Source organism: Agelaius tricolor, unplaced genomic scaffold (genome assembly GCF_023055355.1).
Source record: "Agelaius tricolor isolate 1412-34295 unplaced genomic scaffold, bAgeTri1.0.p SCAF_5, whole genome shotgun sequence".
Classification (NCBI taxonomy): domain Eukaryota; kingdom Metazoa; phylum Chordata; class Aves; order Passeriformes; family Icteridae; genus Agelaius; species Agelaius tricolor.
This window is the reverse complement of record NW_027269265.1, coordinates 51,444,943-51,470,659: the sequence shown is the minus strand read 5'-3', so window position 1 is coordinate 51,470,659 and position 25,717 is coordinate 51,444,943. Positions and strand designations below refer to the sequence as shown.

The 25,717-nt window shown below is 37.3% G+C and overlaps 2 long non-coding RNA genes across 2 annotated transcripts; both read left to right on the top strand.

Moving 5' to 3' along the window:
* Positions 1-12: 12 nt before the first annotated feature.
* LOC139590710 (uncharacterized) lies at positions 13-14,558 on the top strand. The gene is made up of 6 exons (XR_011679410.1): positions 13-159; positions 2,445-2,520; positions 7,112-7,198; positions 13,067-13,196; positions 13,961-14,044; positions 14,153-14,558. It is a non-coding gene; the product is annotated as an uncharacterized lncRNA (long non-coding RNA).
* Positions 14,559-16,124: 1,566 nt separating this feature from the next.
* On the top strand, positions 16,125-24,427 carry LOC139590709 (uncharacterized). The gene is made up of 3 exons (XR_011679409.1): positions 16,125-16,175; positions 18,748-18,951; positions 22,907-24,427. It is a non-coding gene; the product is annotated as an uncharacterized lncRNA (long non-coding RNA).
* The last annotated feature ends 1,290 nt before the right edge of the window (positions 24,428-25,717 follow it).

Sequence of the window (25,717 nt, the reverse complement as noted above, 5' to 3'; positions counted from 1 at the left end):
ATAAAGTTTCAGTTAACTCACCTGCAGCCACGTAATTGCTCTTGCTGACTGAAGGGAGGTGGTGGAATCCTGTGCATGGGAAAAGGAAAAGGGTGCAACTGCAATCCACATTTTCAGACTATTATTTCCTCCCCTATGCAGCACAGATATCAAGAACAGGTAGGCATCCTCCTGTTGCCAGCAATCTGTTATTTCACTTCTCTCTTGGTCTCTTGTTCCTTAAAGAGGACAGACAACTGCAAAACATGTCTTGACACAGCCTTCCACTTTGACAACAAACAAGTTACGCTTGTTTTCTGAGAAGCATTTTTTATGGACCTGTGCATTGCTCTTGTGATATTTTAATGTATTTAATTATTACATTAAACACAATAATTTGGATTACAAAATAATTTCAGGGAAACAGTATCGAAATCCTTACTAAAATGTAAATGTGTGACATTTTATGTTCCTCTTGCAACCCCAAAGCCTGTCAGCCTGTGCTCATGGAGATTTGCTCCTGACAGGTTCATAATATCTGTTACTCACCTCTTTGTTCTCTTCTAGGTGCCTTTTAATTCCAGTATTTTCCTGGGAGTTAATGGGATACTTGAATAATTCTTTGATGCCAGCTTTTTTACTCTTTTACAGATAAATACCATGATTGTCTTTTTCAGTTTTCAAGTATTTTATCTGCCTTCCACTAATGGTTCTCAAAGAGCTAATAGCTCTGAAAAGTCTTGTCACTTTTAGAGTACTCCAGAATGAATTTTATTGGTTATGGCTGATTTTAAAATTTCCAACTCAAGTACATGCTAACCTTTCTCTGCTCTGTAAAAGACAGAGGTCTTTCCCCTTTGTCATTGATATTGATTGGACTATCCACTGCTTGCACTTGACATTTTGGTTTAAATTGATGCAAGAAGACATTAAATACATTTGCCTTCTAAGCATCATCAATCAGTTGCGTTCTTGGTTGAATACAGCACCACTGTCTTTATTCACTGTCTTCCCACCACTCATACTCTTGTAGATGATTTCATTTTGAGTTACATCCCTTGCCTAGTTGCTTCTCATTTTTTTCTTTCTGATTTTGCCCCTCTATGCTTATGTTTTCCTTTTGGTCTTATTTTCATTTTTTGTATCCTCCCTTGTTCTGTGTGAGGCTCATGGAAATTCAAAATTGAATCAGACTGGTTTAGTAGTAAAGAAAAGGTTGTTATTTCTGTTCTGTGATTGTTTTGCTTTTGTTGCATACATCTGAGTTATTTTATAACCTAAGATTTTGTATATGGACATGTGGGTACAGAAACAGTTTCATGACCTCCTCTTTCCTGGATTTTCTTAGTTTGATTTTTCTATTCACTTTATTTTAAGGAAATTACTAACTTCCTGAGTTGGTAATTTTATTTTGTGTAGGATATAAATGTATATAATTTTGTAAGTTTTCCTAGTATATTAACAGCATGAACTACCGATAGTTTAAAAAGTTGTCAAAATGATTAAAAATGAGTCCCTACAGCAGGTTTGGCCAGTTTGACAATATTATTGGTTAGAATTTCCTTTAAAATCATATTTACCAGTTGTGGTATTATCAAATCATTAAGTTAACTATTTCAAGATCCTTGTCCTAATCATTAGATATTTGAAGCTTGGTGCCTACCTAAGACATAAAAAAAATTTGAGATCACAGTTCAACAGGCTTTTTTGATTTGGTGGGACAACACCAAGTAAAATATTCGCTGTTGATCTCCCCTTCCATTGTGTGAAGGTTCTTATATTTTGTTCCTTACTGGGGCTAAGTATGTCAGCTTCTTTGATTCTGGAATTAAAACCCATAGATCTTGCTGTGAACTCAACCACATCTCCCACCATGCAGCAGATAAAATCTCACTGAGATGGCCCCAAACCAAGGTCTTACTGACAAGGACTGAAATCATATAAAGTGAGTAGTGAATAGGTTCTAATTTGTGAATTTTAATCTAGGACTGAAATAGAAGGTTTGAAAATTTTTATTTGAGAGTATTTTGGCACAGATTTTGTTAATCATCTGATATGATCAAAAAAACCCAGAAACTTCATGTTTTGCAAAAACCCTGTGTTCTTACATGCTACCCTTATGTCTGGTAGAAAACCAAGTTCATGAGGTGTCTTGCAGTACTTTAAGTCAGTGTGTTATGAATGCTGCTTTAATAACTTACTGTGGAGAAGAAGAGTACTAAGTTTAATCACACAGCTAATGTCACAATGTCACCACCCCCTTAACAGCTAAATGATAAAAGTGAGGACACATCAGCATGAATTGTTAAGGCCTGTACATTATTCATTTAAACATCTGCTGTTGGTTCCTCTTTACATATGGGAATAAATTATACCACATCAGCACATTCTTCATGCTTTGTGTTTAAGCATTTAAAAGTTTTTTTTTTCTATTATTAATACTATTTTTTCTGCTTGGTTGGCAGCCCATGAAGTTATCAGTGCCAGTGACTACAGCCAACAGTGTGACATTTGGAGCACAGGTGTCATTATGTACATGCTGTAAGTAGCTTGTAAAAGTAATATAAAATGTACAGACCCATTTATAATACAAGTACTTACAATTTTGCGCTGAAATAAAAAATAAGCCTGTGTGCTAAATCTTCAAAAAGAGTGAACTTTTATAATTGCTTGTATGTAAGCAATAAAAATTTCTATGCAAAATGAAGTAAAAGATAGAGTTCAGTATTAAAAACTGAGTATTTGATTTATGGACCACTAAACAGTCTGCAAATAACAGAATATTGCAGTGAAACACCATATAATCAAAGTGAGAGTTTAGGCCTCTCTTTTCCATTGTTGTGTGGATCTATAAATGAAGACTGAGTAGTTGATTTACAGATTATTGGTCAAATTCTGACACGGATTGCACAAACTGTGCAATCAGGGTAAAGGCTTTTCTTGTCCACCTCTGACTGTGGTAACTCTGGAACTGAGTTGTTCCAGGGCTGCCAGGTCTCCTTGTACAGGTAAACTCTGTCTCTTGGAAGTTTATTAGTTTGCTGGTATAAGAGGAAGGAATGAAACTTTAAGTTTGTAAGACTATGTGGATATTTATATTGAAGTCTTTCATAATTTAGAGCATTTGTCTTGGCTACAAAATAATTATTCCTCTCTGAAAAATCTTAACCCACCTATACCAGCTAAAAAATATCAAAAGGTACTCCAGTAACTGAAAATGAATTCTTTTAAAGGATGTACATTACTGTGCATATGATGCAACCAAAAAGTCACGTTTTTTTTCAGGGATGTTTTTCTGTCATAATGCATTTGCATGCTTTTTCTCCCCACTTTGTGTTTTACTTCTCTCAGTTGCCAGCAGATAATGTTTTGATGCCAATATTTTACAACACCATGACCATGATTTCATTGGTTATTATTTCTGTTCTGTGATTTGCTTCTGTTGCATACATTTGGGTTCTTTTACAACCTAAGACTGTACAAGGACATGTGGATACAGACACAGTTTCACCCCCTCCTCTTTTCTGGATTTTCTTAGTTTGATTTTTCTTTTCACTTTATTTTGGTACCTCAGCTTCTTTTCTGTACAATTAGCTCACTTTTCTTCTTGTGACAGTGCAATGAACTGCTCATAGCTTTATTACCTTTATTTGTATTCATTTTTTTTGTTTCTAAAATCCATGCGCACAATTTATGCTGATACATATTGAGTTTTATTGTACTTAATGATATTAATGTCTACATCATAGCACTAGGATTTGTAAAACATAGTAGAGTATATTACAAAATGTTTGGTAGAACTGGGGTGATTTGACTGGCTAATAAGAATCCAGAGCTGCACTTGCAATCAGCACAATTCACAGCTCAGAACTTGTAAAATTCAGAGCAGTGAACTGTGTTGATTGCAGCTGGAGCTTAGAACTTCTGACCTTCTTCCTTAATTAGCAATATAAATATTTCTTAAAATTAGCATTTTGTAATCACAACAGTGTCAGAACAAAGTAGCATTAATTCACCCCTTGTTGTGTTGACTACCCAAGAATGAAAACACCGTGTATAAATTAATAGAATGCAATTCACATTCCTTTTTATTGCTTAATTTGAGAACAGTAATACAAAAGCCATAAGATCATCTTCTGATTTTAATTCTGCTTTTGCAAATTGCTTTTCTTCCCACCCTGAATAATGGCTTGTGCTCCTGGTGCTCCTCTAATGGGCTTAAGGATACTGTTAGTGGCATTATTGCCACCAGTGTCACTTTGACCCTTCCTGGCTCCAGCTAATGCTTCCCTGCTAAATCCCTGGCTGCCCTGGCTCCCTTGTCCATGCAGATGGCATATTCCATCTTGGTGCCAGGGCTGTTATTGCCACCACAGGCTGTGTCTGCACCTAGATGGGGACACAAGCTCCGAGGTGACTCTAGAACTCTGTTAATGCAGAGTTTCCTCTGCACAGTGTGGTAAGGCCAGCCTGGTGGATTTTTATGTGCAATCTAAGGTGTGCTCTACACTTCCCATTTAATTTCTATCTTAACACATACTCATAGAAGCATCCATAATAGTAACCAGCAAAAAGAAAATCCATTAAAATACAAAAGTGTGCCAGCACATTGAAGGATTAGAGCAGCAAGAGTCCTGCTGCCTGTCATGCTCCGAGAGTGTGGCCTGTGTGCTGCTGTCTAATAGGAAAGGGTCAGGGGATTCTTTTTCCTGGGCAATCTGCACTATTGGATTTCTTCCTCATTCTTCCAGGTGTGCTCTGGCCCCCACAGTAGTTCTCAAAAACCTTTGTGCAGCTGAAGAGACCTGGGATGCCTAATAAATTACTTCCTGCATTACAGCAATAAGAAACCTATTAAGAAAGTGTGGTAATTCTTGCTCCTTTCTAAAGGCACAGAAAATTTCTTCACAGGTTTTCGAGGTGCCATGTGATATGTTTCACCTACTTAACTTGATTTCTTCAGCTGAAGTTATCTGTTGTCTGTCACTGCCTTAGTCTGGAGAGAATTTAGTCCTATCTGTGCATAGCAGAATAATGGGCATTGTCACCAGCCAATACTTAGGGTATCATGTCCTGAAATGAATGCATTCTGCCCCTTTTCTGTTCCTTGAGTTCCATGTGGATTTAAGTCCTGAGGGAGACTGGGAAGGAGAACTGCAGGATAAAAGAAAACCTCAACTTTTGTCAAAGATATTTTGAGATTAAAAGTTTTGGGGAAAATGCACCAAAATATTAATTTTATATTTTACCTTAAAAATTAAAACCATGTGAATGGAACAACACAGTGTTTTGCTTTGATATAAAGTGACAGGCATCCTTCACCAGGATGTGACAACTACATTTTTCAGTACTGACTTCTGCGTTTTGGGAATAGAACTAAAAAAATTATTTGTTGCAAATAATTTATTTGATGAAGTTAGCTTCTTTTTTTGTTTGTTTTTTGTTTATTTTAAATGGCCATGAAAAGGAGTATTAGTTTCTCAAAAGTATTTGCTATATAATTCTTACAAGTCACTTGTGCATGGATAGTATGATGTAAAATCTATTAGGAGTTTAATCTTTGTTAGTTTTGATTGAAAACACAGACCACATGATACAGTTTTCCATTCTGTGTGATTATTAAAACACAGATCAATACTTACTTTTGAAGTATATTCTCTAATAATCATTTAAAGTTGATGTTTCTGGTTAATACTCATGCTGGTACATAGTCACAGAAACCCAATACCAGGTGTCTGATATTGAATCTTCTTTTTTTATAGGAATAAATTTGTTTTAGTTTAATACGTTTCCTTTTTCTTATTTAATTGTTTCCACATCGTTATGAATAGAGTCAGTGTAAAGGAAGCAGATGACAAAGAGAGATTAAATTGAAGATACAGATACCACATTTATTCAAATATTTTACTCAAAAGAACAGAAATTAGATACAGGACAAGAACGCAGCTTAGATATATTTTTATGAATATGGGTACTCTTAATATAGACACTTACGGTAGGTTTTCACATTTTTCTGACATGTCTTTTTTATTACCATATTTCTACTGATAAATAACATTTGATGTGGCCAAACAAAGCAACAGTCACACTACATAGGTAAAGGAGATACATCTAAATAGCAGGACAAAGAGTGAAGAATTGAAAATTATGCTTTGTTTCTCTCAGTATTTCTGCTTTATTTTTTTGTTCTGAAAAATATTTTTCTATGAATCTGAGTTGCTTTAATTTACTCTTACTCTATGAAGAATAACATCCTAGACTGAGACTTTAACACATTTCATAGATTTTAAGAATTTAGAGCTGAGTTCTGAATATCAGTACAGTTGACTTTAGGGATACAAGTGCCTTCTACATATGACTAATTCGACATATAAAAAAATCTCCTGAATAAAAGCTTACAGAATAAAAAAGTATCTAGGAACTCTTGTAATGCATCCATGATTTGTTTGAACTAAACCCTGTTATTAGAAAGACATGTCACTGGGTCTCCAATGCCCAAATTGAGAGTGGTCTGTTTTGTCTTGTGGCTGTTGTTTCAGTTCTTGTGACTGTTATTAACCCACTAGTCTAAAAACATTGGCCCATGAATTACTGGTGGTTCTTATCACTGCAATGTAGTGGTTGTTAGTACAGAACTGTTGAAATGTTTGATGGAAGATATTACTTGGACATGGAATAGAAAGAAATGATAAGTACCCAGTGTGTGCAGTAAACATTGTTTCTGAGATAGAAACACTGCACACAATGGCAGAAAGTTAGCCAAGGGATTTGGGTGGGTGAATTAGGGAGTAAAATCCTCTGTGTGTTCAGTTTAATATTTCCTAGCTGGTACTTCAGTTGTTTCCTAGTAAACCTTTGGCTACTACTTAAAAAATCCATACAACAGCAATTACTTTTTATCTATGTGAAAACCTAGTTACAAAGATTAAATCACCTCTTAACCTCATAACCTTTTTCCTTTAAATCTCTCTGAGAGACATGCTTTTAGAACTTGAGTCGGTTTTGTAGAGTTCTCTGAAGTTTTCCCAGTCCTGCCAACTTTTTGATTTCAGAGTGATCCCATAATACACAGTTTTAGTGAAAAATAGTAGGTATTCATTCACTGACCCTAATTTTCTTGTACCTTTTACAGCAGGCTTGGAAGAAAAGCTTTTAAAATAATAAGAAGGGAGGACCTCTGCTTTGAAAAATTTGGAATGGGAAATAGTTACCAAAGCTGGTAAGTACACAATGCTCTCACAGAATAAGTGTTGACTACATTGCAATGAATTCCACAATTACAGTAGTTGTGATATTTTTCTTAGCTTTTAAGTAGTACATGTTTTCTGAAAAGCAAAATTGATGTTAAAAATAAATTGACATAAATGATATTGTGAATGAATTTCATAGCACTATAAGAAGAAAGGTCTCTGCTGTATTAAAGCACTCAGTTGAAAATGTGTCTTGTTGTTAGTAGAAATGAGAGGTTTAAAGTTGTGGTTTTCATTCCTAGAAGAATGAGTTTTGAAACTACTTCTGAAAGTTGATGCTGTTCATGAAATCACAGCTAATGAATTGCTTGATAAGCAGTGGATAGCTGAATTTTGAGTAGATGCAGTTTCTTTCCCTTGTGTTGTACCCCGTACTTTTATGGTATGTAAAGTTGCTGTATTGCCTCAGTGGAATCCAGTAGGTTGGAAAATTTTAAAAAAATGCCATCTAAACATCATAACACTTGTTCGGGGTCTGATCCAAAGCTCCCAAATCCATTAGCATGTTTTACTTGTATCCCATGGGCTTCTGATAAACCTGTTAACTAAGAGAATCTTTACACTGTATTCTTTGCCCAAACCAACTTTACCTGGTTTCTCACAGGTTTTGACATAATATGGAAATATGGGTTTGGGTCAAGTTTGATTAATTCAATGATAAAACTTTTTTTTTCTTTTCTTTTTTGATTAAAAAAAAAGAACTTTGAGCTACAGGGCCATTCTGAAGGCAAGTGAAATGTAGTGCTGGAAGGGAAGCTGGGAGCTCCCAGCTTGCTGGTTGGGCTGCAGATCTTGTCACTGTGAGAATACTGAACTTTCAGCTGTCTCATGGAACACTTGTGCTATTTTGTTGTTGAAATTAAAAAAGAGGGAATGGGCATAGCTGCTACTTAAAGATAACCCATGATAGCAAACCCTAATTTCTTCCCTAGCTGGGTTCTGTACCATTTAGAAACAGAAATGCCTGTGAATCACTGTGAAGTATTCTGCTATGTGGGAGGATAAATAGCTATCTCTATTCAAGATGGAGCACTGGTTTTGCTTCACACCTTCCTCTACAAAAGAGACATTCTGGACTAGCCTGCAGCTTTCTTCCTTCCTGCTAATTGAGTAGAGCTGAACAGGAAGCTTTTTTCCCAAGGTTTCATTGCATTCTTGTGTGTGGGAGAATAGCCACAACCAAATGTGTAACTCTACAATGGCCTTGAAAATGAGGCAATTTTCATCCAGCTCTGCCCTGCCATACTATGAGTACCACACTGTCTTTGCTTCATGAAAATGAAGATATGGAAAACTGCCACCCATGTGATTTCATGACTTCTCACTATGTTTATTCATGGAGCTTGAGACTAATTTTCATATGAACATCATTGCATGTAACAAGACTTTCTTATAGTTCATAGTAAACCATTCCTTCTCTCCATCCTACACAACATTTCAGACACAGTAGGTTTTAATTTGCAATAATTTTCTTCTTTTAGGAGTAGGTAGTAGACTGGCTATCTTATCTACAAAACACCCCCAAATGCAACCCTGTATTGGTTGGTTTCCACTTGCACTGAAATTGTTTGGTTGATTGGTTTCCATTTGCACTTCCACAGTAAATGTGCAACAACTTTAAGCATTGGTTTCAAAGCAGAACTATATTTTAGATTTTTTTATCACGTTTGAATTGTTTCTAATGTTGAGGTGTGGTCATCATATGCTGATGACAGAATTGCCTCATGCCAGGGAATGCACTCTGAGGCCTACAGACATCCTTGGGTCAGAAACCATCAGAAATGAGCTCTGGAAATACACTGAAGCCGTTGGTACCTCCAGCTGATCTACTTCTAACAGTTTCAATTGCTTCCTTAAGGGAAAATTTTCTGGCTGAGCCAGCGCTTCAGACAGTGATTTTAGCTTCATGCTTCAGCCTTTCCTGTAGGTGATCAGTCAGTGTTGTCTATTACTCAACCCTCTGTGCCTTGCCCCAGAGGGTTGAGTAATAGACAACACTGCACCAAAAAGGACTTCCATGGTTTAACCCCAACTGGCACCTAAGCACCACGCACCCAACTCACTCCTATAAAAACTTACTCCTCAGCTTCAGTAGGCAGGTGGTGAAGGAGAGTCTTTTCCTGCTCCATACTTTCTACATTCCATCTGCACATTCTATCCAAAGCCCCCCAGTTGCTTTACTGACATTCTGCTTTTCACATATATTACATATTGCAGCCCTAAATGTTTTTCTTTTTCTAGTGAGAACTCTAGGCTTTTAGAGGAGCATAAAAATAAGAAATGGGGACTTCAAGTGACACTTAAGTGAAAAGACTCACTATGCCAAACTATTAAAGAAATGCTCCTGAAATTATCCTCTAAGGACCTTGGTTTCAGAGTTATGGAACACCTGTGGCTCCCTCCTTACTTCAGCAGGAGTTGCAGATCCTCAGGACCATTGAAAACCAGGACACCAGTTTCTACTTCAAGCTTGTGCCTTCACAGCCTCTGTGATTTTACAATAGCCAGATGGGGAACATGAAAGTGCATTATCATGTAGAGAATTCTGTGTGTAAAAAAATTAACCCCTTGGAGCCATGTGACACATGAGCTTCTGCACAGGAGAAAAATGCATTTGGCACCACAGTCTCCCACCAGGAAATCCCTACCATCTGTACCAAAAATTTATGAAGTCACAAGTCATTCTCTATGATTAAAACTGGCATTTCAAACATAGGTGCAGCAATTTTATATTCCAGAACAATACTTTAACAATAAAAATTTTAATTTAAAAGTTGCTGTGTTCTTGGAGCTAAACAAATCACCTCAAGCTCAATTCAAGTTACTAGATACCTCTGGAGGTTTATGTGTTGTCAGTTTGAGACCATATAGAGTTTTGGCCGGGGGCTATGCAAAGGGTTGAAGATTAATTATTTACCAGAAATAGTAATTAATGCAGTCCTGTTACTAGTTTTGATTATGCTGATCTCTGTACCAGTTAAAACTTTTCCAGACACGTTTAAATTCTTACATCTGCTGAAAAGTAAGAGCCAAATAGATGACAGGATAGTAGAATATTTTTAAGTTTCTAAGAAACACAAAGACTGTATTACCACTAAATGGTATTTCTGCATTATCTGCACAGAACATTACATATACAATGAGTATAATATTCGTGAAACATAGAGTAAATCTAATTTTGCAATAAATATCTTTATGGATACATATGCTTTAGTTTGATATTATAATTTCCAATTATTTTAAGCTACATTCAAAAAATAATCTCTATTCCATTTCCTACCTATATATTGTATGGATTGTGATATATTTTAACTGTAAGAATATTCTACCTCATTTTGTTCACTTCTCACCCAGAGAATTTGATATTTTCTTAGCTGTGGTTTAATGGAAGATGGTGTTTCCTTTCAGATAGTAGGGTGGTTTAGTGTTTTTTTTTCTTCTCCTGTGTTGATTTTTATTTCTATCAGAAGAACTTTTTAGCATATTGATTGTGAGCTTTGATTTAAAATTCTGTATTATTGCTGTGATTTTGGTGAAATTTACAGGTATGTGAGTATGCTTGACTTAAGAGGAGATATATAAATATAAAATTTGAAAATATAAAATATATATATATAAATATATATAAATATAATATAAATATAAAATTTATGAAATATAAAATTTATGTGTACACCATGTGAAATCTCTTGTTTCTTTTCATTTCAATTTTTACAAGGAAGCCAGATACCTAAAGCTCAGATCCTCTTGTGTCTGAATTGCAACTCCAGTTCAGCAAAATGCCTGTGTATCTGTTCTGCAAATTATTTAAACACATTTCCAAAAGTATGTGAAGACTTGAAAAAATTGACTCAATGAAGTACTGAGATCCCTAAGGCTGCCTAACAATTCTGAGAAGAAATCTGCTTAGAGCTCTCACTTACCCATCTTAAATTTTCTCAGCTCTCTGGATTTGGATCTTTTTGTGCACTTGCACCTCTATACCCTGGCAGTTCTGGGCAGTTTGGAGCAGAGCCAATTTATTGTTTTTAATTCCATAGTTACATTGGGGCTTGCTTTTAGACTCTAAGACTTCTCTATGCATCAAGACTTTTCTCTGTCTCTCTTGACTTTCCAATAGTATCAGAGGGCTTTTTATTATTTTCAGGCATCTTTTCTTCCATTTACTGAGTATCATACCTAATTTGCAGGTTTTTATGTTTACCTCTACAGCATTTTAGTCGGTGGAATGATTAATGTATTCTCAATGTACAATTATCATAAATCAAGAATTTCCCAGTTCTGTTTCTTGCTCTTGGTGTTAGCTAATTTTTTCCCCCTGAATTGATAACTGAATTATTGTCCCCTAAGATCCCTATTTAAAATATTCCAGACTAATGCATTGAATGATTCTTGAAAATGATCACTTCAACCTGTTCTTCTCCTTGGTGTTTTAAAACTGGTGTATTTGTCAGTGAGATAAGCAGACTACGGATGCTCATCAGGCTTCAACCTTTGTATGTTACATGTGTTCGTGGAAAAAATACTTTATTGCATTCTCCAAGAGTAGCTGGTTATCTCTGCATTTTTATCTTGAATCCTGCTAAAGTTTGCTTACTAAAAATTGAATAGGAAAAAAAAGAAGTTGAAATTAAAAAAAAAGAAACATAAACAACATAATCTGTCAATTAATGACCCCCAGGCCTGTTACCCACAGTTGGCACCAGGTGCTGGTGAATTAAACCCAACAGGTGTTCAAATGAGCCAACATAGATAATTAACTTAAATGGTCCCATTTTCTTAAAAACTGTCATGAAATAAACCCCCTCTTCTCTTTCATGGGGTATACAATTATCTGGCACTTTGTAAGGCCTAGCTCTTTTAAAAAGGCCTAATCTCAGCCTCTGATTTTGTGGGTGCAATTCACTGCATGCTGCACATTTAACAACATAATTGTTCATGCAAAGGAGGTAGTTAAAATGTGTGTCATCAGCTATGCCCACAGTTGTCATAATTGCTGATGTAAATCAGCTTGTGCAGCAAATGAGGTTGTTTTGCACAATCCAAACCCACCTTTCTAATGGTTGGGAGTGTTTAGGCCTTGGTCATTTGCTACATAAGTGACTTTGCTCTCTGTTTCAAACAAAAGAAATGCTTTCTAAATACCAGTCCTCATGTAACAGAATACAAATAGTTTGAAATGAGAATTGTCAGTTTAATGAGATGGATGAAAGAGCCTTAGAAACTGTCTCATCTGTGACATCTTTCCTCTGCTTGATCCACTGTGTGACCTCAAAGAAAAGAACGATTTTTCCTGTGTTGCAGTTTACTAGTCTGTACAGTCTAGATAAACTACCTAGTAACTATATCTTGTTAATTAATATTAGAAAAATATATTCCTGCTGTTAGTGAAGTGCTCCAAGAGTGCCAGAAGATTAATAATATTAATGCCAAATATTATCTCTTAAAAATAAGTAACAAGACAGCTCTAGTTTTCAGAGTTGTGTATAAACTTTGCATAGAGCATGTGCTTGCCTTTCTTTCCAAACTTTCAGATATTTAATTGCCAGCTTTACTGAATAGCCAATGTAATAAAACCAAAATTATTTTAGATCATTCAGTGTGATCTAAAAGGACAGAAGTCTGATCAGTTTAAAAAGAATTGTTCCTTTGGAATCCATGGGTTGTTGCACTACCCATTATGGATTAGGCTCAATAAAATGGGAGTGTTTTCTAGGCACATTTATTTGCTCAATGACCTAAAGAAACATGGATAGGTACAGAAACAGGGAGAAGCAGGGATAGTGGAAAATCTCGGTCATCCTCTGACTATTTGGGTTTTCCTTTTATTTTTACAGGAAGAGCCAAAATTCCTTTCCCAAAAGCACTGAAAAGTACTCTTTCTCAGAAACAGTCCCTGAGGAAGTAGAGATGGTGATGGCTCTTTTGAGTAGGAAGTCATATCAAAATAGAAAAAAACCCTAGAAGGTAAGAAATTACTTATGGGGTGATATTATCTATGTCAGTGCTCTCTCTGACAATGATGACAGGAAATCCCATTTAGGGAGAATATTCAAGCCTGGCTATTTCCCTCCATTTAACACCAAGGCTGGATATTTTCTTTCATTTACCACCCCAGTATTCAGAATTGTTCTTAAATCCTTAAGGTTGTGAGAAGACACATTCCAACATAATCCTGTTAGCATTTATCATGGCCCTGTTGTCAATGAATATCTCTGGTTCCTTGTTGAATATGCTGATGCCATCTGCCTCTGCAGCTGCCTATGGCTGCAAGATCCAGAAATGCACTGTGTAATGAGTAAATAAATATTTTTGTCTTTTCTGTTTTAAAATTCTCTCCCACTCTATTCATCAGATGGCCCTTATTTCCAAGAGTACAGGATGTGGCAGAAAAGCTCACATTCACTACTAAGTAAAATCCCAGTCATATCCCTCCTCAGTCACCTTCTCAGTCACCTTCTCACCAAAGTGGTGACTCCAAGATTGCTTTCCTGGCTGGTGATTCTAACTGCCAGTTGGATCATTCTGAACATCAGGAACACCTATTTTGGATTACTTTTCCCTAAGTGTACCATTTTATTTCTTTTCCCTCTCTTGTTTGAACCAGTATTTTCATTGGAGGTGTCCAGTGCATTAAGAAACTTGAGTTTCTAACTGTGTATTTAGGAGTGGGATTTTCACCTTTAAAATTATCAGACAGCTTTCCTTCTTAATACTGAATATTATTTGAGTTAGCAGGAGTGTTCAGAGAATGACACTTTGGAAAGTCAAGAAATTGTCATTGTACTGAGGAAAACGTCTTATCTTCTCAGCAGGTATAAATCATTATTATGACTGTTACTTAAATCACTGATTCTTATCAATTAAAGATCTGTACCAAGGAATATTCAGCTGTTTTGCTAACTTTGTCTTGTTCTCTGAAGAGATAAATCTAATGGCAAAAAGTTGAACTTCATCCCATGGAGACCACTGATCCTGTCTTGGTTGAATTTTAACTACAAAAGAGACCAGAGATACTAAAGAATATATTTTTTGTGAGAGATGAAGATACAAGTCTTCATGTCTTGTTTTTATAATATGAAGATACCATTTTCTAGTGTGTTTGAATATTGTGATGAAGTAATATCTGTCATTTTGATTAAGACACCTAGTTAGTGAAGATTAAAATCAAGAAAAAGGTCGTTTACATTTGTTAAAGCAAAAAAAAAAGTCTTGTCTCAAAGATTGGATTTAAAATTTAAAGAGAAGAAGCTTGTCTCTGTGTACGGTAAGAGAGATTTAAAGTTTTCTGTTATAATTCTTTTATTTCTTCATGATCTTAGTTTTGCATATTTTATGATATATATATTAGAGTAGAATTACATTAGAATATTATTTTGTCATTGTTCTCTGTTACGATTCCTCGTTCATATTTGTATTCTTCCCACCTGTTTAGTGTATTTATAACGTTGTAGTCTTCATTTTTTAAAATTGCACTCCCCTAAAGGTAGATCAGTATCTCTTGTATAAAGTTCAGAGCAGAATCAGTATTTCCAAGGAAAGAAGGGAGAATTTGACATGTTCTTGGTGTCTTCCACCCAGAAACTGGGAAATAAAAGCCTCCTGAAGTCTGCTGTCTCACTCACAGTCAGACAGAAATCATAGGACATCTATCGACTTTGAACAACACAAGAGTAAACAACTATTACTTCTGCCAAAATGAGCAAACTATATAAAGATGGACAAATATATCCTGAAGTGTTTTGTCTCTTTGCTTCCCTGAACCCTTTAATCAGAAAGCTTTAGCTTTCCTTTAGCACTGAAGAAAATCTTACAGCAGTGTGAACTCCTAACCTGTAAGAGGACAGCCACTGATTGTATTTTTGTCAGAGTACAAATTATGGAATTGTCTAAAATATATGTAATTTATTTGTTCTGCACTAATAGACACCATGCCAGGTAGGCAATTTTCTTTCACAAATCCATTTTTTTGTGTTTTACTTGCTTTTACTTTCTTTACTTTTGTTACAAACATTGGGGGTGGGGGGACCTCTGTGTGATGAGGCCAGAATCTGCAATAAGGATTCCTGATAACTGCATGCTTCACACTCAGAGAATATTCTAGGAAATTGCTTATAAATTTTCTTGAGGCATTTTAACACAAGTGTTTCAGTCTATGGAATTTGTTACTGCTATTTTAGGTTGCTTTCAATTGCTTATTTTTGAGCAGAACTTATATTAAAATGCACAAATAAGAGTTGTTCTTTAAAGCACAATAGAATTCTAGGGTTCTTGCTACTGAAATTCTGGTGTGTTGATTAAACTCCAAATAAAACAGGTGTTAGAGTAATGGCCTTTACGAGTTAATTAATCTTCATTTTCAAAGGATGAGCTACCATTTGGCTTAGGTTTGTTATACGTAAATGTAAATTACAACGTGATTTACTGTTCTAAAGGAAAAGCCACTCTCTAAGGACAGGTCTTGCCAGTAAACTGGCATTGTGGCACATGGTGCGAGCAAATTATGCACACTTTTGGTTGAAAACATTTCCTTAAATATATGTACAATCTGTTTTATTGCTTATTCAATAAATTTTGCTAAGAATATCAGTTTGGGGAAACACCACCTATTTAAATACCTTCTAATCTCCAAAATAATATTGAAATTTTTCTTACAGTCATTACAGCTTTGATTTTATTTACTTGTGAAGTATTTCTATTACAGGGCCAAAATCTTTACTGTACATATGTGAACCCTTGGAGAGGTTTTATTTACAGTGAACTGAGAAAGAGCTTTTTGACATAATAAAATACTGAAAGGGTTATATATCCCTTTAATTCTCACTGTAGAGAATAGCTATGTGTATAATCAGGCATCTTTTGGGAGGATTGATCTAGTTTCTGTTTTTCAGATCAGAACAAAGTCAAGCCTGTTGAGGAGAAAAAATGTGCATTCTACAAAATGCAGTGAGTCTAAGCCACAGATTTCTATATTTTCCTGACAGAATTCAGTAAGATTTTCACTTTAAGCTGAAAGTTGTCCTTTTTTTTTTTCTCTTTTTGTTGTGCACCAAATCAGCAGCAAAGTCAACTTTACTTATGAGTTCTAATAGTCACATTGTTTTTATTTGATGTGCTTCAAACCCTTTTCAAAGTCCCAACTGCTTTCTGGTCCTCATGACACCAAGATGGTAGGTCAGAGTGTGGCCTGGATAACTACCTTGTCAGCTGGCAGGTGACACTGCTCATTCCTTTCATTTACTGAGAGTCACATGGAGGGCACCTCTGGCCTCACAGTCCTACCCAATCACTGCACTTGCACAGCAGCAAACTTGGGGCACAGTGCTGCCCAGTGCTGGCATTTTGTTGTCAATGTTGTCAAGTGCACTTTTTTGGAAGAGAGATGAAATTTTCAGAATCCCAGCAGACATGCTGACGTTTTGTACCACCCCTGCTCTTTCAGACCAAGGGAACTTGGAAATGCACTGCTTCACATCAAAGGGTTATGTCTTTTTTACAGCACTAGCAGAACACAGTAAGTGTAATTTCCCTTTAGAGAGTGAGGTATTTACTTTTCATGGGTCCATTCTCCTATCCTGAAATGTTAAATCATTCTCCATCTCTGTCAATTTTAAAATATCTTGGTTTAGAGCACAGCTTTTGTGACTGGCTCCTGAACAGAATTAACTTTGATCTCACTTGATCTTGTTGTGACTTCTCATTTCCTCCACACTCCAGGATTTATTTTGTATTCTGTCCTGTTTTGATTCAATACAATTCTGTTCCCACAACTCCTCACATTTCTTGCCCCAGACTGGATGTACGCCCAGCATCACCCAGTGTAAGGCTTGTGTTTTCCTGGCATATCAGCGTGCTTTGGTGAGGTGCCCTGGAGCTCTCTGGGGCTCACAGGAGAGCAGGCAGCAGCCTGTCAGATCCATGGCTGTGCCCTGTCTCCTGCCCAGGGGTGACTTGTGTCAGGCCAAGAAGGGAATGAGGAATTAGCACACAGGTTGGAAGAGTCTTGAAGGTGACCTTGCCAGGATGGGAGCTGCTGGGAGATGCTAAATGCTTGAGCTTGTGCAGGAACTGCAGAAGAGTAGAACATCATCTTCCCAAATGCTTGAGAAGAAACTTTCATTCTGTCAGTGACTCCTAGCATTAAACCTCATTAAACGACATAGAGCTCTTACAGTAGGCTCCATGTATTTTTCCTTTTTCTTCCTTATCTCCCTTTTTCCATTTATCCTCTTTTTTCCACTCCTTTTCAATACCTTCATTTCCTCTGTTGACTTTTTTTTCATTTGTCAAAAGATTTCTTTTTCTCTTCCACAAATCCCTTTCTTGTTTCTCCTTTTGATGTGGCTTTTCTCTGTGTTTCCCTTTCAACCTTCAGAGCTTATTTTAGTCTCTTCTCTGTATTTGTTACATGGAGGAGTGCTATTGAAAAATTAAAAGTAGATTGCATGGGATTTTCTTATTTCTCTTTTTCCTCTAGAGGCTTGTTTCTCTTCCCTGCTATTTCTATGAAGTTTACCGTTCCCAAATGCTTCCTTCCTTTTCTTCCAAATTATTTTACTCATCTTTTGCTCTCTTGCTCTGTCCTTCTACTTCAACTTCCCCTTCACTTATTATTGCTTGATATTTAATTTCTCAGGCAGGGTGAGTCATCGCAGAAGCATTCTGGATAAACACTCCAGTCTGTGCCTCAGCTCTGCTGACAAACACTGACTTCCCAACTGTGTCTATACTGGTTTTTTGTTCCTTTTTTTCCCCATTTCAGCCCCAGTAGCAGCAGCGAGGTTGGCAGTATTAAGTGCTACAGCCACATTATAACCACAGCCTTGTATAACCCATTAAAGATCAGGTCTGTATGACATTGTAATTTTAATAGCAGTCGCTGGCAGCCTATCTCTGCTTGTTCTCCTGTTATTACAACCACCAGTAGAGCTGTTCTACTGGGAAATTTCAAGTGTAGACAAAGCTTTAATCAACAGTAATCTGATCCTTTAAAAATGCAACACCAATTCATTTATTTCTCATTTCACATATGAAATTTTAATAGGTACAATCACCCTTAAGGATGTTTCAAATATTAACATTATGCACAATTAGAAAACAGAATCTTTTTACTGTATGAAACTGTCAGCATCTTTGAACCAAGTAAGTAGTTTTCTGTGCAGACATCAAGTTTACTATCAATCAGAAGCTTATTAACAGCTGTGTTAGTCCTAATTAAGTGCAAAGCAATGGCAGACTTTTTAATTAAGTCTTATTTTCCTAAGAGGAGCCTGATGGGGTTTTTTTTTGTCTTTCTCTTCCCCACCTCCATCCTTATTTACTGTGTAAAGTCAGCTTCAAAAATAACTGGGACACAAGATGGGGCCATTGACATGAGGCCAAGGCACCCGGAAATATTTCCTTTATGGAATGGCTGTGTTGTGATTATACTGACCATATTTTATTCCTCTGATTTTGTAAAATAATTCTGATTTTTAAAAACTTTTCTACAGTGTTTTTCATTTTGTTTTCTTTTTAGTTCTGCACTTGTCTGAAGTGTATTTCCTGCATCCTCAGTCTCAACAGAAGTAGAAATTAATTTTAGCATATAAATTCACATGAGACAAAATGGAAATGTGTGACATCATATACACCAAAAAGGTTCTTTTTGCCTGACTAGACCTCTGTGTGTAGTACAATGCAGTAAATACTCAGTTGTTATGAGAAAGAATTGGCCTCACAGGTAAGCTAAAATTTAGAAGTCTCTACAAGTGTTTGATTTTCTTAGTCCTGAGCGGTGTCCAGGGGTCTATGTGTACAAGTGAAGGAGGGAGAGAAGTGCCCTGAAAACCCTCTTAATCTGCACTTTCTGCACAGCACTATTTAAACTGGAGAACTTCTGTAACCACAAACAATGTCTGGATTGTTACTTTGCTAAGAGGATAAGCAGTGTGTAAAGGTAAGGGGGCAAAGTAACTTCTCACTGCTCTTGACAAAGTATTGTCAAGCATGAATATTTTTCTGTACAATTACAGGTATAAAATGCCTTTACCTGAGCTCTGTTCAGTTCCCATTTTAACCTGAGTTAAAATGTCTCAAGGCAAATCCTGGCCTGGATGAGCTCACAGTTACACCAAGGACACCTGTGAAATGCTGACAGTTTACAAGAGGTGAGGATCTGTCCTCCATAGGTTAAAGATAGGGTGGATCACCACATAAGATTAATTTCAGGGTTTACTTCCCTAACCAACACCTGAGCTCCTGGGTTTGCTCTCGCACATTTTAGGCAACAGACTGTTTTCCTTTGGACAACAGGAAAAACGTAATGTGTTCCTGTAAAAAAGTGCTCCATTGTGCAAGGACAGAAAGATCAAGGCATTGGCCAGCAAGCTTAAAAGGAACTGGAGCCTAAAAGCCATTAAACTTCATGGTGTTGCCTAGCTAGGCTTAGCACTATGGGCTCTGAGGAGCGGGAATTGTCATTTTCAAACCGTTCGCAGAGCACTTGTTGCAACCTGAGCTGGCTTGAGCCTAAGGCACTGATGTAATGTAAGCACTGAGGTCAGTAAAATCATAATAACAGTCGTGGTGGCTTTAAAATGATCTGGTTCAATTATGGCAGTAAATCCAAGTCTAGATATAGCAGCTCTTCATTTAAGAGCACACAGGTATGTCATAATTGTCAGTAATAAAGTATGATGGAAATTAAAATGGCAACATTTTACCTCCTGCTTTGTGGAGCAAACCAGGGATTTTTTTTTTCATTTATACCTATTGTGTGGTTTCTGTGCTGTTTCCAACACAGGTTCTGGGTTTGTATATTTAGAAGTTTCAGTAATCAATACCTGGTGCGTTCTGGTTCATTACAGCCACAGGGGTTAATGAATGACTATTGTTTATACGTTGTCTGATGTTAAAGCTTAATCCATATTTGAGTCTGATGCCAGCTTTGTTTCCAGGAAGAAAGAACTGAGGTAATGGCTAGGCATATTTTAAAAGAGAATGGGGTTTTTATAATGGTTATGGATCATTTTTATACTTTGGTTATCTTGGGTACGTTGGACCTCTACGCTTCAGGATTGGCCAACTCTGATTACTTTTTTCCTCTTAATTTAATAAAAAGCAGAATAAGCTCATGAATTTCTTCCACTTCTTTCCCCTGTCTCTCATCCACTTATATAAGGTTTATATTCATATAAGAAACACTAATGTCCCCTGAAGAATAAATTTTAAAAATGCCATTTTACTTCTTTTGATTGCAATTGCAATGTTAAGGTGGGAGCCTTGACATCCAAACAGGGTTCTCCAAGGTCTCTGGACAAGGCAGCTGCTTGTAACCAAACTTGTGTTGGCAGCTGTTGTGAGGAGGGCTTGGAAAGAGTTGTCAGACATGGGCATGGACTGCCCAGGAGGGTGGTGGAGTCACCATCCCTGGAGCTGTTCAAGGAACGACTGGAGGTGGCCCTCAGTGCCATGGTCTGGTTGACCCAGTGGTGTTGGGTCAGAGGTGGAACTCTGTGATCTTGGAGGTCTTTTCCAGCATAAAAGATTCCATGTTTCTGTAATGGAGACCTTGGAAATTACTTTTTAAGAACAGATAATACTCTAAAGTTCCTGAAGCTTCTGCTCATTTTCCATGTAAAATGTCTACTTCTCAAAGGTGGACGTTTGTTTTGCTGACTCCTAGATTGCCAAGAGATCTACAGCACTTGTACCACTCTCCTATGTTTAATGAGGATTTTTTAACTGTTGGAACTTCTTGTTTTTTCTGCCCAAGTTAAATATATTAAGGAACACTATAAATGACAGTCTTTATTTCATTAACTACTGTTTTCTAGCAAAATTTGAATTAATCTTTAAAAAAATGTGATAAAGGTGAATTTATTTTTCATGTTGATACTGTGAAGTAGTGCAGCATAGGTTTTCATGATTATGCTTACAATTTCCAACAAATATAGAGAATTATTGTGCAAATATCACCATATCCACATCAGAGCCTGCAAATAAAAGATGGTGCTTAAAAAAATTACTCTGTTTCCATAAGCAGGTGGTTTGCTAATTATCTATAAAGATGCAGGAATAAGGCAGCCATAGGTGGGACTGTTGAAGACTATATTAGGGAGTTGTTGGAAGCTTCTTGCATTAACTGGGAAATGCAATGTTTTATAATAGATGGCACATTAATACCTACCAAGTCAAAGAAAAGGAGACTGTGGGGTGAAAGAGAAGGAAGTAGAGCCAGCAGCACAAGGGTGACTGTCATTCCAGGTCTCTGATAAAGAAAGGAGACTGCACCTATCTGGAATGAGGAAAGGCAGCAAGAACATCTTTGAAAGAGATAAAAGGACTCTCATCCCCCTTTCCTGCCTTTATTTATTCAGTGAACTTCAGCCCTTGCAGAAAGCACCTGGCTGACAGCTCTGTACCTTGCAGCCCTTGGTGTATTCCCAGCAGGGTGTACACTACAGACATCTACAGCAGCAGATTCCCCTTTGCTCTCCTGACAGGAAACGTGGGCTGTGCTTTTATTTCCAAGGTGTGTCCCATCATGGGCCTGTCTGCCCTCCTCTGCAGCGGGGTGGGCACAGGCTGGGGGGTGTGCAGGGCTTGGAGACCGGGCTAAAATGAGGCAGCTCATGCTGTTAGTGCTCCAGCCATCATCCCCACCCTTTGGTGGATGTTGCTACCCCTGAGGCAGTGATGTCTAATCCACTCATGAATCAATTATTGAACTGTCGCATTTTTCAGCCTGGCCTATTAAATTAAACTGACATCAGTCTCATCTCACAAAGACATTAGATAGTGATGAATTTCAGGTACTGTTAACCTGGTTTTGAATTGGCCAGCTAGAGACAGACAGATTCATTTTACATTCCAGCTGCCAGAACCACTGTCATGTCCTATCTTGCTGTTGTGGCTTTTTGATCAATGGCCTCCCTTGCTAGCTCATGAGAAGGAGCAATTTCACAAAAAGAAAGAGAGCACAAGAAACCCAAAAAGGTCAAAACCTGGATTTATTTTTTCTGTCTTTAGTAGCACTGTGAGGAAGGCGGTGCATATGTAAACAGTGAGATTGGCTGGCTGGTTAAGAAAGATTTACTCAAAGAATCATAGAATGGATTAGGCTGGAAAGGACCTTAAAGATCACCCAGTTCTTCCTGCCATGGGTAGGGGACACCTTTCACTAAACCAGGATGCTCAAAGGCCCATCCAGCCTGGCCTTGAGCTCCTCCAGGGATGGGGCATCCACAACTTCTCTGGACAACCTGTGGCCATGCCTCACCACCCTCACAGTGACAAAAAAGCACAGCACTGCCTGCACAGATTTAAAAGGCACTGTGTGGAATTTATGCAGCCCAGATTAGGGGAGTTTACTTTCATGGAAAAATGGAAAAGAAATATTCCATACTGCCAACAGCATTGCTTTCTACCTGCAGTACACCCACTGTGGATAGGCCCTGCTTGCTCTGTGTTCTACTTCATTCACTGTGTGCACCTGGTAAATAAAATGTGAAAACTTTTTTCCTGTGGCCTGGTAAAATGTGGAAGGTCCTCAGACTGCTCTGAGCTGAACCTGCCTGTGTTTGGTTTTGTCTGTACTCATTCCCTTCTTAGATTCTGCTTTTATTGGTGACTGAAATAGAACAAAAAAGGTGTTGATTCACTGTCTGACTGTTTATCCTCTTTTCTCCCCCCAGGACTTATGGGGAATTTGTGAGTGTCTGTGTGCTTCCTTTTGACTCCTCAATGCAAGATGGAAGTGCTGGAGACCTGTTACAAGGGATAGCCAGAAGGGCAGCCTCTGGGTTTGCAGAGTGGGATGCTGACCTGTGCTGGTGTCCTGTAAATCCTGTGTTTGTGAGTGCCCCTCTCTTCAAAAGCACTTGTCTTTTTCACTGTGTAAAAAAAACAAACAACAACAAGGAAATGCTGGCAGATATTTCCTGCCTGCTGGAGCTGGGGATTCATTACTATTAATAGAACTCTTAATTGACTATTTGAGAGCAGCTATAAAAATTGATTAGATGCATATGAGGAAATAAACATGGGTCAGTCTGTAGCAGCACAATGATATGAATTTGATGACCTATTAGGACATTTCTGTGTCTAGCAAAGGATTTTTTTAATAAACATTAAACACTTCACCCAAATTCTGCCCTCTAGCACTTCTCCCAGTCTAATGAATGTATAATGAAAGCAAATATTTGGTATAGCAGAAGAATCCCATTTTTTAAAATCTCATTCCTGTACATTTTTAAGAGGTTAGGTTACTTGACGTGTAAAGCATCTATGAATTTTAAGTGAGGCCAGATTAGTAAGGCTCTGTAGTTGGTCTTTCATCTTAATGTGACCAAGAATGTCCTCTAGCTCACTCTATTTACTAAGAAATTAAAAAATAGCAAATTGCACATCATTGCAGGCCATATGTCTGTTCCTCTCCTGGGCTCTGCTCTACAGCAATGTTAATTGACTTGCCCAAACCCTCTTCTCCTGAGTTGTGACCACTGCTGATGAAACAATCAACAATGCTCCTGAGCAGAGCAGGGAAGGAAAAAACACACAACCACATTAAGAATAAATTCATTTCTGCAAAGGGATGATAAAAATTTAATACTGACATATAACCTAGGCTTTTTCAAAGGTAAAATTATGTGTAAAGCTCAACAAGATTTTTTTTTAAAAAGCAGGAGTTTCAGCATGGCCTGAAAGTTGGAGACTTTTAAAAGGCACTTTACACTGAGAAAACAAAAACAGTAATATACAAATTATTGACTGTTATTTATATAACACATTTATTTCTGGTTTAGTAGACTTTGAATAAGGCACACAAAATTTTTAAGAAACCTGCAAGGGCTGTTAAATAAAGACTATATATTCTTCTATTGGGCAAATAATGTGATAAATCTGGATGTAGAAGATAAATTGGATTAAACTACATTGAACAGAAGTAAAAAAAGACCATAAGCTTGTAGTGTAATAATGAGCTTGCTTTTTACATTTTCACTTGGGTCTTCAGAGAGCCTCCATTAAACCACAAGCTTTGTCTTTTAAATTGATACAATATTTGGCTGAGGATGCATTACTCCATCTCCAGAGCCCAGTGCTGAGGGGTGTAATGGGACACAGCTGAGGGCAGGACCCAGCTGAAGCCCATTTTCCCCAGAGCCTGCAGCAGGTGCAGGTAGTTACCCTGGGCTCCTTGCCCAGCCTATAGAGAGGTGTTAGCGACCGTCCAGCTTCTTTGGGAGGTTGAACCTTTGGGTTCAGACCTTCTCAGCTAAGGGCTAAGCAGGGCTGTGGAAAGGAGAGATGAAGAGCCCAGGAGATGGGCCAGAGCCTGGCAGGCTGCAACCCTGGAGCTGTCTGCCCTTTCCTGCTTGGCCTCAACTCTACCCCTGCCTGCCTGCTGTCCCCAGCATCTGCAGAATGCTCAGTCTCCTACCAGCCAGGAAAGATCAACCACAGGTAATTTTTGTGACTGTTTCTTCTAATGCCAGCCTTGAAGGTTCCTGTTTCTCGGTGTACTTCATCCAAAATGAATGCAGAATGTGGAATTTTCCAGTTTCTCTGCAGGTTTATGCAACCAGCTCTTCACTTATTGCCCATATCAAACTTTTCTTATTTTCTTTTTCTTTTAAAATTGTGCTAGATAACATGATTAGGTCAGAATTTCCTGCACTTTCCTTCTTGCACTTTGCTTTTTTGGAGAACACCTAAAATAGTAGGTCTTGTGGATGTAGAGAAAATACTTCAGATACAAAAGCTGAAGAGACTCTGAAATGAAAGGGCAAATATAATGAAAACTTCATTATCATTAATACCCTGGTCACTTTCTCTAGCAGTTTTGTAATTTTTTCACTCCTCAAAGCAGGCAGTACACAAAAATAGAACACGAATGTGGCGGGCTTATTCCTGATTTCCTTTATAATGTTATTTGTTTAGTAGCTATGTATTTAGAATTTTAATTTTAATTGACCTTTTTTTTTTCCCCAAGCATGGTCCATCTATCTTTTTACTATGACAAGTTATTTTAAACTACTTAGTATTCAGGATATTTGCAGTTGCAATGAACAAGTTCATTTAAACACCAAATCAATCAGTATTTTCACTAGAGAGAAATTTTTAAGTACCAATTAAGAATGAAAAAGTGATCTACATTCTCTAATACAATATTAATGTGCTGAGAGGGGTGATCCCAACTGCATGAGAAAAAAACGCAGCTGTGCATATGCTTGTCTTAAGAAAGGGTTTTTTCCTGTCACTTAGAATAATTTAATGAATAAAAAGTGGTTCTTTTACTGCTACTAATGAATGGAAATCCCATCAAATTGCAAGGCATCAACACAAGGACATTACTCTTAAACTAAAAGTGCCGTAGATTATCCCAGTGATAATGGAGGCTATGAGCACTCTGTGGGATGGATGGACTGTTCTCGTGGTGCTGAGCTGGAGTTACCTTTCAGCAGTGCATAGATCACAGTTTAGAGTTATGCTAGGTGCTTAATTCT